General features: G+C 47.7%; 1 long non-coding RNA gene and 1 other non-coding gene across 2 annotated transcripts; one reads left to right on the top strand and one right to left on the bottom strand.

Annotated features, from left to right (window-relative positions):
* The first annotated feature begins 2,166 nt into the window (after window positions 1-2,166).
* On the top strand, window positions 2,167-10,099 carry LOC115941030 (uncharacterized). The gene is made up of 4 exons (XR_014141500.1): window positions 2,167-2,241; window positions 5,318-5,355; window positions 8,774-8,905; window positions 9,559-10,099. It is a non-coding gene; the product is annotated as an uncharacterized LOC115941030 (long non-coding RNA).
* Window positions 9,148-9,254, bottom strand: LOC115941032 (U6 spliceosomal RNA). Its single transcript, XR_004075756.1, has one exon. It is a non-coding gene; the product is annotated as a U6 spliceosomal RNA (small nuclear RNA).
* Window positions 10,100-11,509: the final 1,410 nt, after the last annotated feature.

Genomic DNA, 11,509 nt, shown 5'->3' with positions numbered 1-11,509 from the left:
TGGGTGGCTCAGTTGGTTAAGCGACTGCCTTCGGCTCAGGTCATGATCCTGGAGTCCCTGGATCGAGTCCCGCATCGGGCTCCCTGCTCGGCGGGGAGCCTGCTTCTCCCTCTCCCACTCCCCCCTGCTTGTGTTCCCTCTCTCGCTGTGTCTTTCTCTGTCAAATAAATAAATAAAATCTTTAAAAAAAAAAAAAAAGGCTTCAGACTTCAAGACCCCACCCCCAGCCCCATTGCGATCAGAAGAAACTCTGACCTCTTCAGCCACGCCATACCCAAGCCACCACATCTGTTTGCTGGGGGTAAAAAAATCTATACCGTTGGCCATAAGGTGTCATGGAGGCAAAACCTTCGTATCAGTCTTGGCACCTGTGAAATGAGCACCTCACCTTCCCTTGATGGGGTGTTGTGATGTTTAATGTTTGCCAGAAGAGCCCCAGAGGAAAGGGCAGACTCAATCCTACTGACGATTCTGCAGAACCACCCTGCCTCTCTTATTGAGGCTCAGGAAGGAGTCTGGGACAAATGATTGAACTCACCCAAGTTTGTGTTCCAACGAGCAGGGCAAAATGGGCTGGCGTGTGCGCACGCCGTAAATAACCTTAACACTCCATAGGAGCCCGCGAGGAGGTAATTCTCTTAGCAGGCTGCCCTGTACTGTCGCTCTGATTCATTCCCGAGCGATGTGGCCCACATGTGTTCCTGCAACCGCAGGAACAAGCGCCCTTTCTGCCACGTCAGCATTTTCCGTTCGCGCGAAAATTACGCACACTCCCGTCATTTCATTAGGACATTACGTCTCTGATGTGACGTGTCGGGTTTCCAGAGCCGGACAGAAAAGCCTGCTGGTGGCTCGGGACGGCCATCCCCATCCCCACCCCCCCAAATACAACGATACTCCTGTGACACCTGGCCATTAGGGAGAGGAGGAGGAGGGGCCAGCAGCCAGCACAGACGACAACGAGGCTATAACAATGATCAGCGGCTTCCTTCCTTTCTTCCTCCCCAGCCCCACGCCTGGTGTTGGAATATTCCAGACATCTGGAATTATGACCGGCTAAATGCAGTCGAACACAGATTTCTTTTTGTGGAAATATTCTGATCTAAGACCCAGGAGGGCAGGGATATTGGGTAATTGCCATCCTTGCAATAAACATATTATGGAAGTTTATAAACTCGGCCTATCTCTCGGCTGCTTTAGACTTCTGGTGTGCCTGGGATGGCTTTGATTTTGAAATCACTTAGACGATAGGCAGACTTTTCCTCTCCGTGCATTTGCAGAGCAATCTGATAAACACATCTGTGGCAAGTCCTGTTTGGGCTAGTTGGGGGCCGACCAGAGGATAGAGTACTTTTCACGAAATAAATACATACATACAAAGCATGTATGTGACCCAACTGGAATCGGGAAGACTGGAAACTATCACAAGATATTCTGCGCACACGATATCTAATCTCCCTTCTAGACAGAAGAAATTCAAATGAGCCTCTGCCATTAAAACTTTGATTATCAGAAACTTCATTTTAATCAGAGCTTGCCATAAACTCTGTGTGCTCAGCCGACTTGTGTATTTAACATTCTCGATATTATATGCTGTTCCAATTATCCAAATTTTTCTTAAATTCAATTTCCCAGGGCCTTGTGGTGTTCAGCTAATCAAGCTTGAACTTTTTTAAAAAAAGTGTTTATCCCTAGTCTCTTCGTACACGCCGTGGCTAGATACACACAGGCAGCAGATCGAGGACGGTGTCGGGGTGCCACGGTGTGGCACTTTGCGGATGAAGAGGCCACCCTGGCGCTGCCTGGAATCTAGATGCAACCCCCCGCGCCCCCGGTTTTATTCCCGATCACTTGGGCGCCCTGTGCGAACAGCGCCACGCGACCTCCCCAGGCCGCCCCCCTCCCCCGGAGGCCCCGGCGCTGCCCACGGCGGGCGGCCGCGATCTGCGGGTAGATCCGTCGCCGGCCGCTCGTTTCCCTCTGCCCCCTTCTTGGTGGCTCACAGAGATTAGCCTTCAGGAATGTGGTTAGCACACACTGCCCTCATAACTCAACCCCGTATATCACAGCACACAATCACAGGAAATACCACTTGTCATTACGACGTGCGCGCTCACGCGTCGGCCCCCCCACGCCCCACGTAGCAGCAGGCGCATGCACGTACGGCACGTTACGGCGGGGCCCCCCGTTCTGCACCCACAGCTCGCTGCGTCGGCCCTGCGGACACCTGGGCCCCGGCGGGTAAGGGAAAGGATCCCCTCCCCCGGTTTTTTTTTTTAATCGCCGTGGCCACTTTGCTTCCCAGTCTAGGCTCAGCCCGCAAGGGTCAAGAATTGTAAAGAAAGTCGCTCTTGGCCCCCTTCCAGGTACCGGAAGGGTTGGGGCTCGAGATTGTGTTATTGCAGTTGAGGGAGGCGAGGCCGGCTCTTGCCGGCGTCGGATCCGGCCTGGTTGTCTCCTGCAGACCCCGGGGGAGCCAAGCCAAATGTCCCCTCGGCCTCTTCTGCGCATGCCCACTGCGTCCCTTTGCCCTTTGAACCACGCTCTTTTCTGCCTTTGGAATGTTCTTTCCCCCTTTCTCTGCCTATTGAAATCTTCCCTTTTCCTCAATGCCTCGCACAAGCCCCACCTCCCCTGAAGAGGCCAGCTGGAAATGATCTCTCTCTCATTTCAACTTCTTAAAGGCTTTATTTTCTATAGCACTCACTGGACCCAAAGTAAACACTGCCATTGGGCGTTTGGGGTTTTTTTGTGCATGTGAGAGCAGGGACTTTGTTTTGTACTTCTCTGCCTCCCTATGGAGCCTGAATATGATGGCTCGCACATAATAGACACTCAACAAATGTTTGTGGATGAGGACAATGATGCTAATAGCTCCCATTAATTGAGCACCTACTGCGTGCCAGGCACCTTATCTAGGTGATACTATTAGGCCTGTTTGGTTTGGAAGAAATACATTTTCTATCTGCAGTACTTTGATATCTTCTCTCTGTAAAAACTTAAAACGTGGGGCAAATGGGTGGCTTAGTCGGTTAAGTGCCCAACTCTTGATTTCGGCTCAGGTGGTGATCTCAGGGTCCTGAGGCAGAGCCCGGAGTTGGCCTCCACACTGGGCACGGAGCCTGCTTGAGACTCTCTCCCGCCCTCTCCTCCCGCTCGTGGTCTCTCTCTCAAAAAAAAAAAAAAAAATTAAAATGTAATACATAGAGGAAAAAGTGAAAGCCTCTTCAAGTCCATTCTCTACCCGCTTTACCCCACCCCCTTACTTCCCTCCCTACAGATAACCACCCTCAATAGTTTGGCCTGCCTGACCTTTGTGTAACATATATAATCTAATATGCGCTGTATATGTAAGATATAAATATATATATATAATTACACTATATGTGCAGTAGCTCAGAGTTTAAACTTCACAACATCTTAAGAGGAACATTATTATTATTTTTATTTTAGATTTGAGAAAAATTGAGGCTAAGAGAGGTTAATTAACTTTTCCAAGGTCACCCAGGTTGAAAGTGCAAGAGCTAGGACTTGAACCTGGCCCTGCTCTTTCATCTGAATGATTGTGAGGTTTCAGAGTTGCCTCTGGACTGCCAACGTCAGAACACCTGGGGAGCTTGCTAAATGTATAGATTGTCACCTGTCTCTCAGTCCCGGGTCCCGATTCGGGATGAGGTCGTAGACCCTGGTGTAGCGATCAACCACGGCTGCTTCTGATGTATGCTGAGGTTTATAAACATGCTCATCTGATGGCACCCAGCTTGGTCTCCTGCTGTCTAGCACCCGTCTACCCCAGCTAGAGGGACAACCAGGGGCAGCAGAGCGGTGGTGTAGCCCTCATGAGTCAGGATACCTGGGTTCAAATCCTGCCTCTACCACTTCCAACTGTTCACTTGGGCAAATTAGCCTCTCTTGGCCACAGTCTCCTTATCTATAAAATGCGGGAGTCTGCTTCTCCCTCTCCCGCTGCCCCTTCCCCCTGCTCGTGCTCTCTCTCGAATGAATGAATAAAATCTTTGAAAAAAAATTATTAAAAACAAAAATGTCTTACCTGAAGGCACCTGCCTTAACATCCTGCTTTGGGTCTAGAAAGACCCTTTTGGGTCTAGTCCTAGAAAGATCCAGCTGGGTGAAGGCCATTCTCTGTCCATTGGTTCTAGTGACGGGTGGCTGCAAGGAGCTCCAGAGCGTCCAGCCTCCTCAAGAGGCTTTTCCTGGCGTCTATCCTACTTCTCTCTCGCTGTCGTTTGTGGATGATGTGGTGTCCAGCTAGATTCCCCGCGCTGACCATGGTGCTCATCCCCAGCTGAGGGGCTCGCCATTTCAGTGTTCTCTTGAGAACTGGTCTCTGCCTGCAGGACAGCCTTGCCCAGAGCTGAGGACTTGGGGCTTATGTGCCCCCGTGCCCCCAGTGGGGGTGGCCCGCAGTCAGTGACTAACGGACATGGGGGATATAAAGGCCTGGCCCCCTGTGTCATGTATGGGGAAGAATGACTCTGTAATCCCCACCCCCTTCAGCCAGGGTGAAGTCAGGCTGAGGCTAAATCTCCATCTTCGCTTCACTTCTTCTCCTGCCCTCCACTGCTTCCCTCCTGTCTCTACCTTTTTCTCCCGAGAGCCCTCCCTCAATAATTCACTTGCACAAGAATCTGTGTCTGGAGCTCTGCTTCCGGGGAACCCGACCTGAGACACTGCTGGTCACCACGGCCTGTGGTAATAACCCTCACAATGCTCAGAGACCGTTACCAAGCCATCGTGTGTCCTCTCTGTCCCCCACTTAAGTAATTAGCTCCCCCCCAGGGCCTGTTTTCTAGCCTCTCATCAGAAGCTGGCATGGGAGTGAAAGAATGATAAATGAGAGAGGGAGCCATGGGGCTGTGTGAAGCTGAGAAACGCAGTCACCTGGGAGCCAGGGACTGTGGGAAGGTCCCACTCCAAACCGAACGCCAGGACCACCGACTGGAGGCACTGATTTGCCTCTCCTTCCTGCATATTTGCACCCTGAGGTCAGGAGCCCCGAATGCCTACAAAACAATGTTAGTTAGTGCCGCTCGCTACCGATGCAGTGAGCTTAATAGAGAGAAAGCTGGACACTTGGACATACAGAGGAGTTTGCAACCTGTGTATGCGTTGCACTGTGGGTTTGGAGGGGCAGGAAGGCAGCGGAAATTCACACGGGCCACCGAGGTAGGCCTACCCTGGTCTGTTATAGAAGGAAAAGGCCACCAGGAACGGTTGTCTTGCCCACCCCCTGTTGACCGAACACTTTCTTGACAAATACCTATTGACATCCGAGCTTTTGTGTTTCTTTCTGCAGTGCACTTGCCTGAAGACGGTCTCTCCAGAAACCACTGGGTAAGCAAGTAATACTGCTGGAATGTTGGCCTTTTTTTTTTTTTTTAAATAGGCTCCATGCTCAGGGTGGGGTTTTAACTCACAGCCCTGAGATCAAGAGTCACCGGCTCTCCTGACTGAGCCAAGCCAGGCACCCCGGACATTTGGTTTTTAACTCCTTTTCTTAGTTCTGTGAATGAAATCATATGTGGCCTGTTCCTTCCCTTTGGAGGTCAGGGCTGGTGAAGACCTTGAAAGGGGACTTCAGATATAATTAAGGATTGTTTGATTTTCTGTGAAAATTACTTGTGATTTAAGTACAAAATATGATACACTAATTAGGGCAACATGTAAAGAAACACAACTTTCTGTGTAAATTTTAGCTCACAAATAGATGCTTGCTCCTCTTCCAGTTTTTCTTCTTTGGCTTTGAGGAGAAACTTTAATTTACTCCCAACTATGTTTCACTGCATTTTGAAAAATGTCAGGTCTGTACCCAAAGCAATCTATAGATTCAACATAATCCCTATCAAAATTCTAGTGGCATTTTTTACAGAAATAGGACAATCCATCTTAAAATTTGTATGGCACCACAAAAGACCCTGAATAGCCAAAGCAATCTGAGAAAGAAGGACAAAACTGGAGGCATTATGGACCCTGATTTTAAACTATACTTCAGAGCCATAGTAATCAAAACAGTGTGGTACTGGCATAAAAACGGACACATAGATCAATGGAACAGAATGGAAAGCCCAGAAATAAACCCATGCACATATGGTTAATTAATTTATGACAAAGGAGGCAAGACTATACAATGGGGAACGGACAGTCTCTTCAATAAATAGTGTTGGGAAAACTGGACAGCCACACGCAAAAGAATGAGACTGGACCGCTATGTTACACCATACACAAAAGTCAACTCAAAAAATGGACTAAGGGGGTGCCTGGGTGGCTCAGTCGGTTGAGCGACTGCCTTCGGCTCAGGTCATGATCCTGGAGTCCCGGGATCGAGTCCCGCATCGGGCTCCCTGCTCGGCAGGGAGTCTGCTTCTCCCTCTGACCCTTCCCCATCTTGTGCTCTCTCTCACTTTCTCTCTCTCAAATAAATGAATAAAATCTTTAAAAAAAAAAATGGACTAAGGATTTGAAAATAAGATTGGAAACCATAAAATTCCTGAAAGAATACACGGGCGGTAAACTCCTTGACATGGCTCTCAGCGATATTTTCTGGATCTGACTCCAGTGCCAAGGGCAACACAGTGGGACTACATCAAACTGAAAAGCTTCCACACCATCAAAGAAAAAGGCAACCTACGAAATGGGAGAAAATATTCGTAAATCATATATCCAATAAGGTATTAATATCCAAAATATACAAAGAACTCATACAACTCAAGAGCAAAAACCCAACAGTCCAATTAAAAAATGGGCAGAGGACCTGAATAGATATTTTTCCAAAGAAGACATACAAATGGCCAACACACATATGAACAAGTGCTCAACATCGCTCATCATTGGGAAATGCAAATCAAAACCACAATGAGATATCATTTCACACCTGTCAGAACGTCTAGTATCAAAAAGACAAGAAATAACAAGTATTGGCAAGGACGTGCAGAAAAGGGAACTTTCACGCACTCTTGGTGGGAATGCAAATTGGTGCAGCCACTGTGGAAAACAGTATGGAGGTTCCTCAAAAAACTAAAACTAGGGACGCCTGGGTGGCTCAGTCGTTAAGCGTCTGCCTTCGGCTCAGGTGATGATCCCGGGGTCCTGGGATCGAGCCCCGCATCGGGCTCCCTGCTCGGCGGGAGGCCTGCTTCTCCCTCTCCCACTCCCCCTGCTTGTGTTCCCTCTCTCGCTGTGTGTCTTTCTCTGTCAAATAAATAAATAAAATCTTAAAAAAAAAAAAACCAAACTAAAACTAGAACAATCCGGTAATTCCACTGCTAGGTATTTATCCAAAGAAAACGAGAACACTAATTTGAAAAGATATATGCACCCTTATATTCATTATTTACAATAGCCAAGATATGGACGCAACCAATTCATTGACGGATGAATGGATAAAAAAGATATGGTATGTATATATACAATGAAATACAGCTCAGTCATAAAAAAGAATGAGATCTTGCCATTTGCGACAACACAGACCCAGAGGGTAGGATGCCAAGTGAAATAAGTCAGACAGAGAAAGACAAATGCCATATGATTTCACTTATATGTGGAATCTAAAAAACAAAACAAATGAGCAAACAAAACTCACAGATGCGGAGAACAGATTGGTGGTTGCAGAAGGGGAGGGGGGTTGGGGTGGGTGAAATGGGAGAAGGGGGTCAAGAGGTACAAACTTCCAGCCATAAAATAAATAAGTCATGGGGTTGTAACATACAGCATGGCAACTATGGTCAACAACATCGGATTGCGTATTATGTAACTTTATATGGTGGCGGGGGGGAAGCTAGACTTTTTGCGGTGAGCATTTCACAGTGTATACAAAGATCGAATCCTTATGTTGAGCACCTGAAACTAATATAATGTTATATGTCAATTATACCTCAATTAAAAAAAATGTCAGGCCTGGATAAACCTTTCCAGCTCCCTCATCACCGAGGAAGGATGTGGGTGTGGTTTATGGGAAAATTGGACAGACAGCACTGAGTTCCCATATACCCCAGTTTCCCCCCATTAGAAGACTGGTTCAATATTGGTATGTTATTATTAATCAATCTCCATAGTTTCCATTAGGGTTCACGCTTTGTGTTTTACTCTGGGTTTTGATACGTGTATAATGTCATATATCCACCATTATAGTGTCACACAGAGTAGTTTCACTGCCCTCAACATCCTCTGTGTCCCATTTATTTGTCCCTCCCTCTCTCTCTGGGGCCCCCTGAACCCCTGGCAACCACCGATCTTTTTCCTGTCTCCAGAGTTTTGTCTTTTCCAGAACGGTCATGTAGTTGGACTCACAGTTTGTAGCCTTTTCAGATTGGCTTCTTTCACTTAGTAACATGCATTTAAGGTTCCTCCATGTCTTTTCATGGCTCGATAGCTCATTTCTTCTTAGCGCGGAATGGTGTTCCATTGTCTGGATGTTCCTGCCCCTTACTATACCCTAGACGTTGATGCAAGCACTAAAGAGATCCAAAAGGGGCAAAGAGTCAGTGTCTACCTTCGAGGAACTTCTAGTCTAGCTGAGGAGATAAGACACACACAGCCATGCAAAGTCAGCTAATAATTAAGCAGTAAGTCAGACGGGCCGAAAGACACAACATGGAACGAGTAACTGCTGCTGCCGCTATGGCGCAGGAAGAGTTCCAGAAGGTTCTACAGAGGAAGTGCAGTGGGACAGGGGCAGGGCGAGACAGAGAGGATAGAGAGAGGATTCAGGAAGGCTCCGTGTGTCTCAGCTTTTGACCCTGTGCCTCTCTCACAGGCTGTGCACAGAGAAGAGAGAAAAGGGAAATGGCGTGCCCACAGTGTCCATTTCTCTGGTGGGAGACTGTGCCCACACGGGGCGTCTGGCAATTAGCTCGAAAGTGGACGAGCTCATTCCCTCTCTAAACAGGTGAGCAACTGGCGCCAGGGAGCTGGTGTCTTTATTAGGTTCTAGTTCCAGGCAGCAAAGCCTCTCAAATCTTTAGCTAAACTCTGTGTGTGTGTGTGTGTTTGTGTGTGTGTGTGTGTGTGTAGTATAAAGTTTACTTTAGAAGAGATCATTTTTTTAATACTTTTTTTGTGGCGAGATAGGTTGTAGGATACTAGGACATTTTTATTCCAGTCTTCATATCTTTTCTGCATTAAAAAAAAAAAAGCATAGACCGCTTCCTGAATTTGCATGTCATTGTTATGCATGGGCCACACTGATCTTCTCTGTATCGGACTGATGTTACCATGTGCGCTGCCGAAGTGAGCACTATACTGCTTTTTTTTTTTTTTGAAAGATTATTTATTTATTTATTTATTTGAGAGAGAGAGAATGAGAGACAGAGAGCACGAGAGGGAGGAGGGTCAGAGGGAGAAGCAGACTCCCTGCCGAGCAGGGAGCCTGATGCGGGACTCGATTCCGGGACTCCAGGATCATGACCTGAGCCGAAGGCAGTCGCTCAACCAACTGAGCCACCCAGGCGCCCTATACTGCTTTTTAATATAGTAAAATACTCATAACATAAAGTTGACCATCATAAGCATTTTTTAAAACAATTTACTTATTTATTTTAGGGGGGAGGGGCAGTGAGAGAGGGAGAGAGAATCTCAAGCAGGCTCCCCACAGAGCTTGGAGCCCGACGTGGGGCTCAATCTCATGACCCTGAGATCATGACCTGAGCTGAAATCAAGAGTCAGACGCCTGACCGACTACACCACCCGGGCGCCCCATCTTAAATGTTTTTATGTGTACAGTGCAGTGGTATTAAGTACATCACCACCATCCATCTCCAGAACTTTTTCATCTTCCCCAACAGAAACTCTGTACCCCTTAGATATTAACTTCCCATTCTCCCCAGTTGCCCCTGCCCCTGGCAACTGCCATCCCACTTTCCGTCTCTCTTAACGCGACTGCTCTAGGGACCTCATCTAAGTGGGGTCGTGCAGTATTTGTCCTTTTGTGACTGACTTGCTGTTCTCCAGCATGGCTGCCCCATTTCATGTTCCCACCAGCGGGGTGCCAGGGTTCCGATTTCTCCCCATCCTTGTCAACACTTTGTATTTTCTGTTGGTTTGCTTATTTCTTTTTAATAATGGTCATCCTAATGGATGTGAAGTGGTCTCTTGTTGTGGTTTTGATTTCTTTATCTAAACTTATTTGGTGGGGAAGCAGGGGAGAGTCATGATTCCTGCATGGGATGCTCACTGGGGGTGGACTCAGCTTTGGGCATCAAAAGGCCCAGCCTGCCCACCTTTGGCAGTTCACTGGCTCTCTGGGGCCTGTTGTCTAATATATGTATAAAATGTTGAAATCCCTTCCATGTACCTCGTCCTCCTTCCTCAAGGATTATTAGTACTATCACTTCATAGGTAAAAAGGTTTTCTAAATATTTTTTTTTTTAAAGATTTTTTTTTTATTTATTTATTTGACAGACAGAGACACAGCGAGAGAGGGAACACAAGCAGGGGGAGTGGGAGAGGGAGAAGCAGGCTCCCCGCAGAGCAGGGAGCCCGATGTGGGACTCGATCCCAGGACCCCGGGATCATGACCTGAGCCGAAGGCAGTCGCTCAACCGACTGAGCCACCCAGGCGCCCGGTTTTCTAAATATTTAAATGCCCACTGGTAGACACATAGAATTGTGTTTTATCTTCTGTTAATTCATTTATTTTGTCTTAATGTTTTTTATTTATTTATTTTTAAAGATTTTATTTATTTGACAGAGAAAGACGGTGAGAGAGGGAACACAAGCAGGGGGAGTAGGAGAGGGAGAAGCAGGCTTCCTGCCCAGCAGGGAGCCCGATGGGGGACTCGATCCCAGGACCCTGGGATCCTGACCTGAGCCGAAGGCAGACGCTTAATGACTGAGCCACCCAGGCGCCCCAAGTTTATTTATTTTTTAGGAATCTCTATACCCAATGTGGAGCTCAAACACACAACCCTGAGATCAAGCTTCACGTGCTCCTCTGACTTGAGCCAGCCGGGCGCCCCTATTTTGTAAACATCAAACGAGTTAAAATTCAGGGGACCTAAAGGCTGGGTGCTGGATGCGGGGGAGGAGAGGAGCACAGAATTGGGAGCCATCCCTCATGTCCCCTTTCTCCCACCTCTGTTAGCAAGATTTGTGTTTCTGTTTTCTCAACACATTCCAGTGTCTTTTGTCAAGCACACGTGAAGACTTTCCAGGAAAGCCAAGGCCAAGGCTGGGCTAATTTGGCTGGTAAACATGTAGTGAACCAGTTTTAGATTTGGACACTTCTTACTTATAAAAACAGTGAAAGGAGGATCAGCCGAAAGTGCCGGCTCCCTGGGGTGTCGTCCCACACCAGAAAGGATGCCACTGAAATAAATGGGCCTGCACAGTCTCATTCCAGGCTGGCAGTACACAGCGAGGCGGTTTTTGCGGTCCGTGGCCCTGTCCTGTGGCAGGGCGTAGGAAGGTCTCATACCTCATCAGAACCCAGGAATTTCTCCTGCAAGCCTCCCAGGGGAGAAAAGGAGGAGTTCTGGCTGAATTAGGTACCCCC

Source organism: Leptonychotes weddellii, chromosome X (genome assembly GCF_054177405.1).
Source record: "Leptonychotes weddellii isolate Sample4059 chromosome X, ASM5417740v2, whole genome shotgun sequence".
Classification (NCBI taxonomy): Eukaryota; Metazoa; Chordata; class Mammalia; order Carnivora; family Phocidae; genus Leptonychotes; species Leptonychotes weddellii.
The sequence above is the reverse complement of the archived record's forward strand: the minus strand, read 5'-3'. Positions and strand labels throughout refer to the sequence as shown.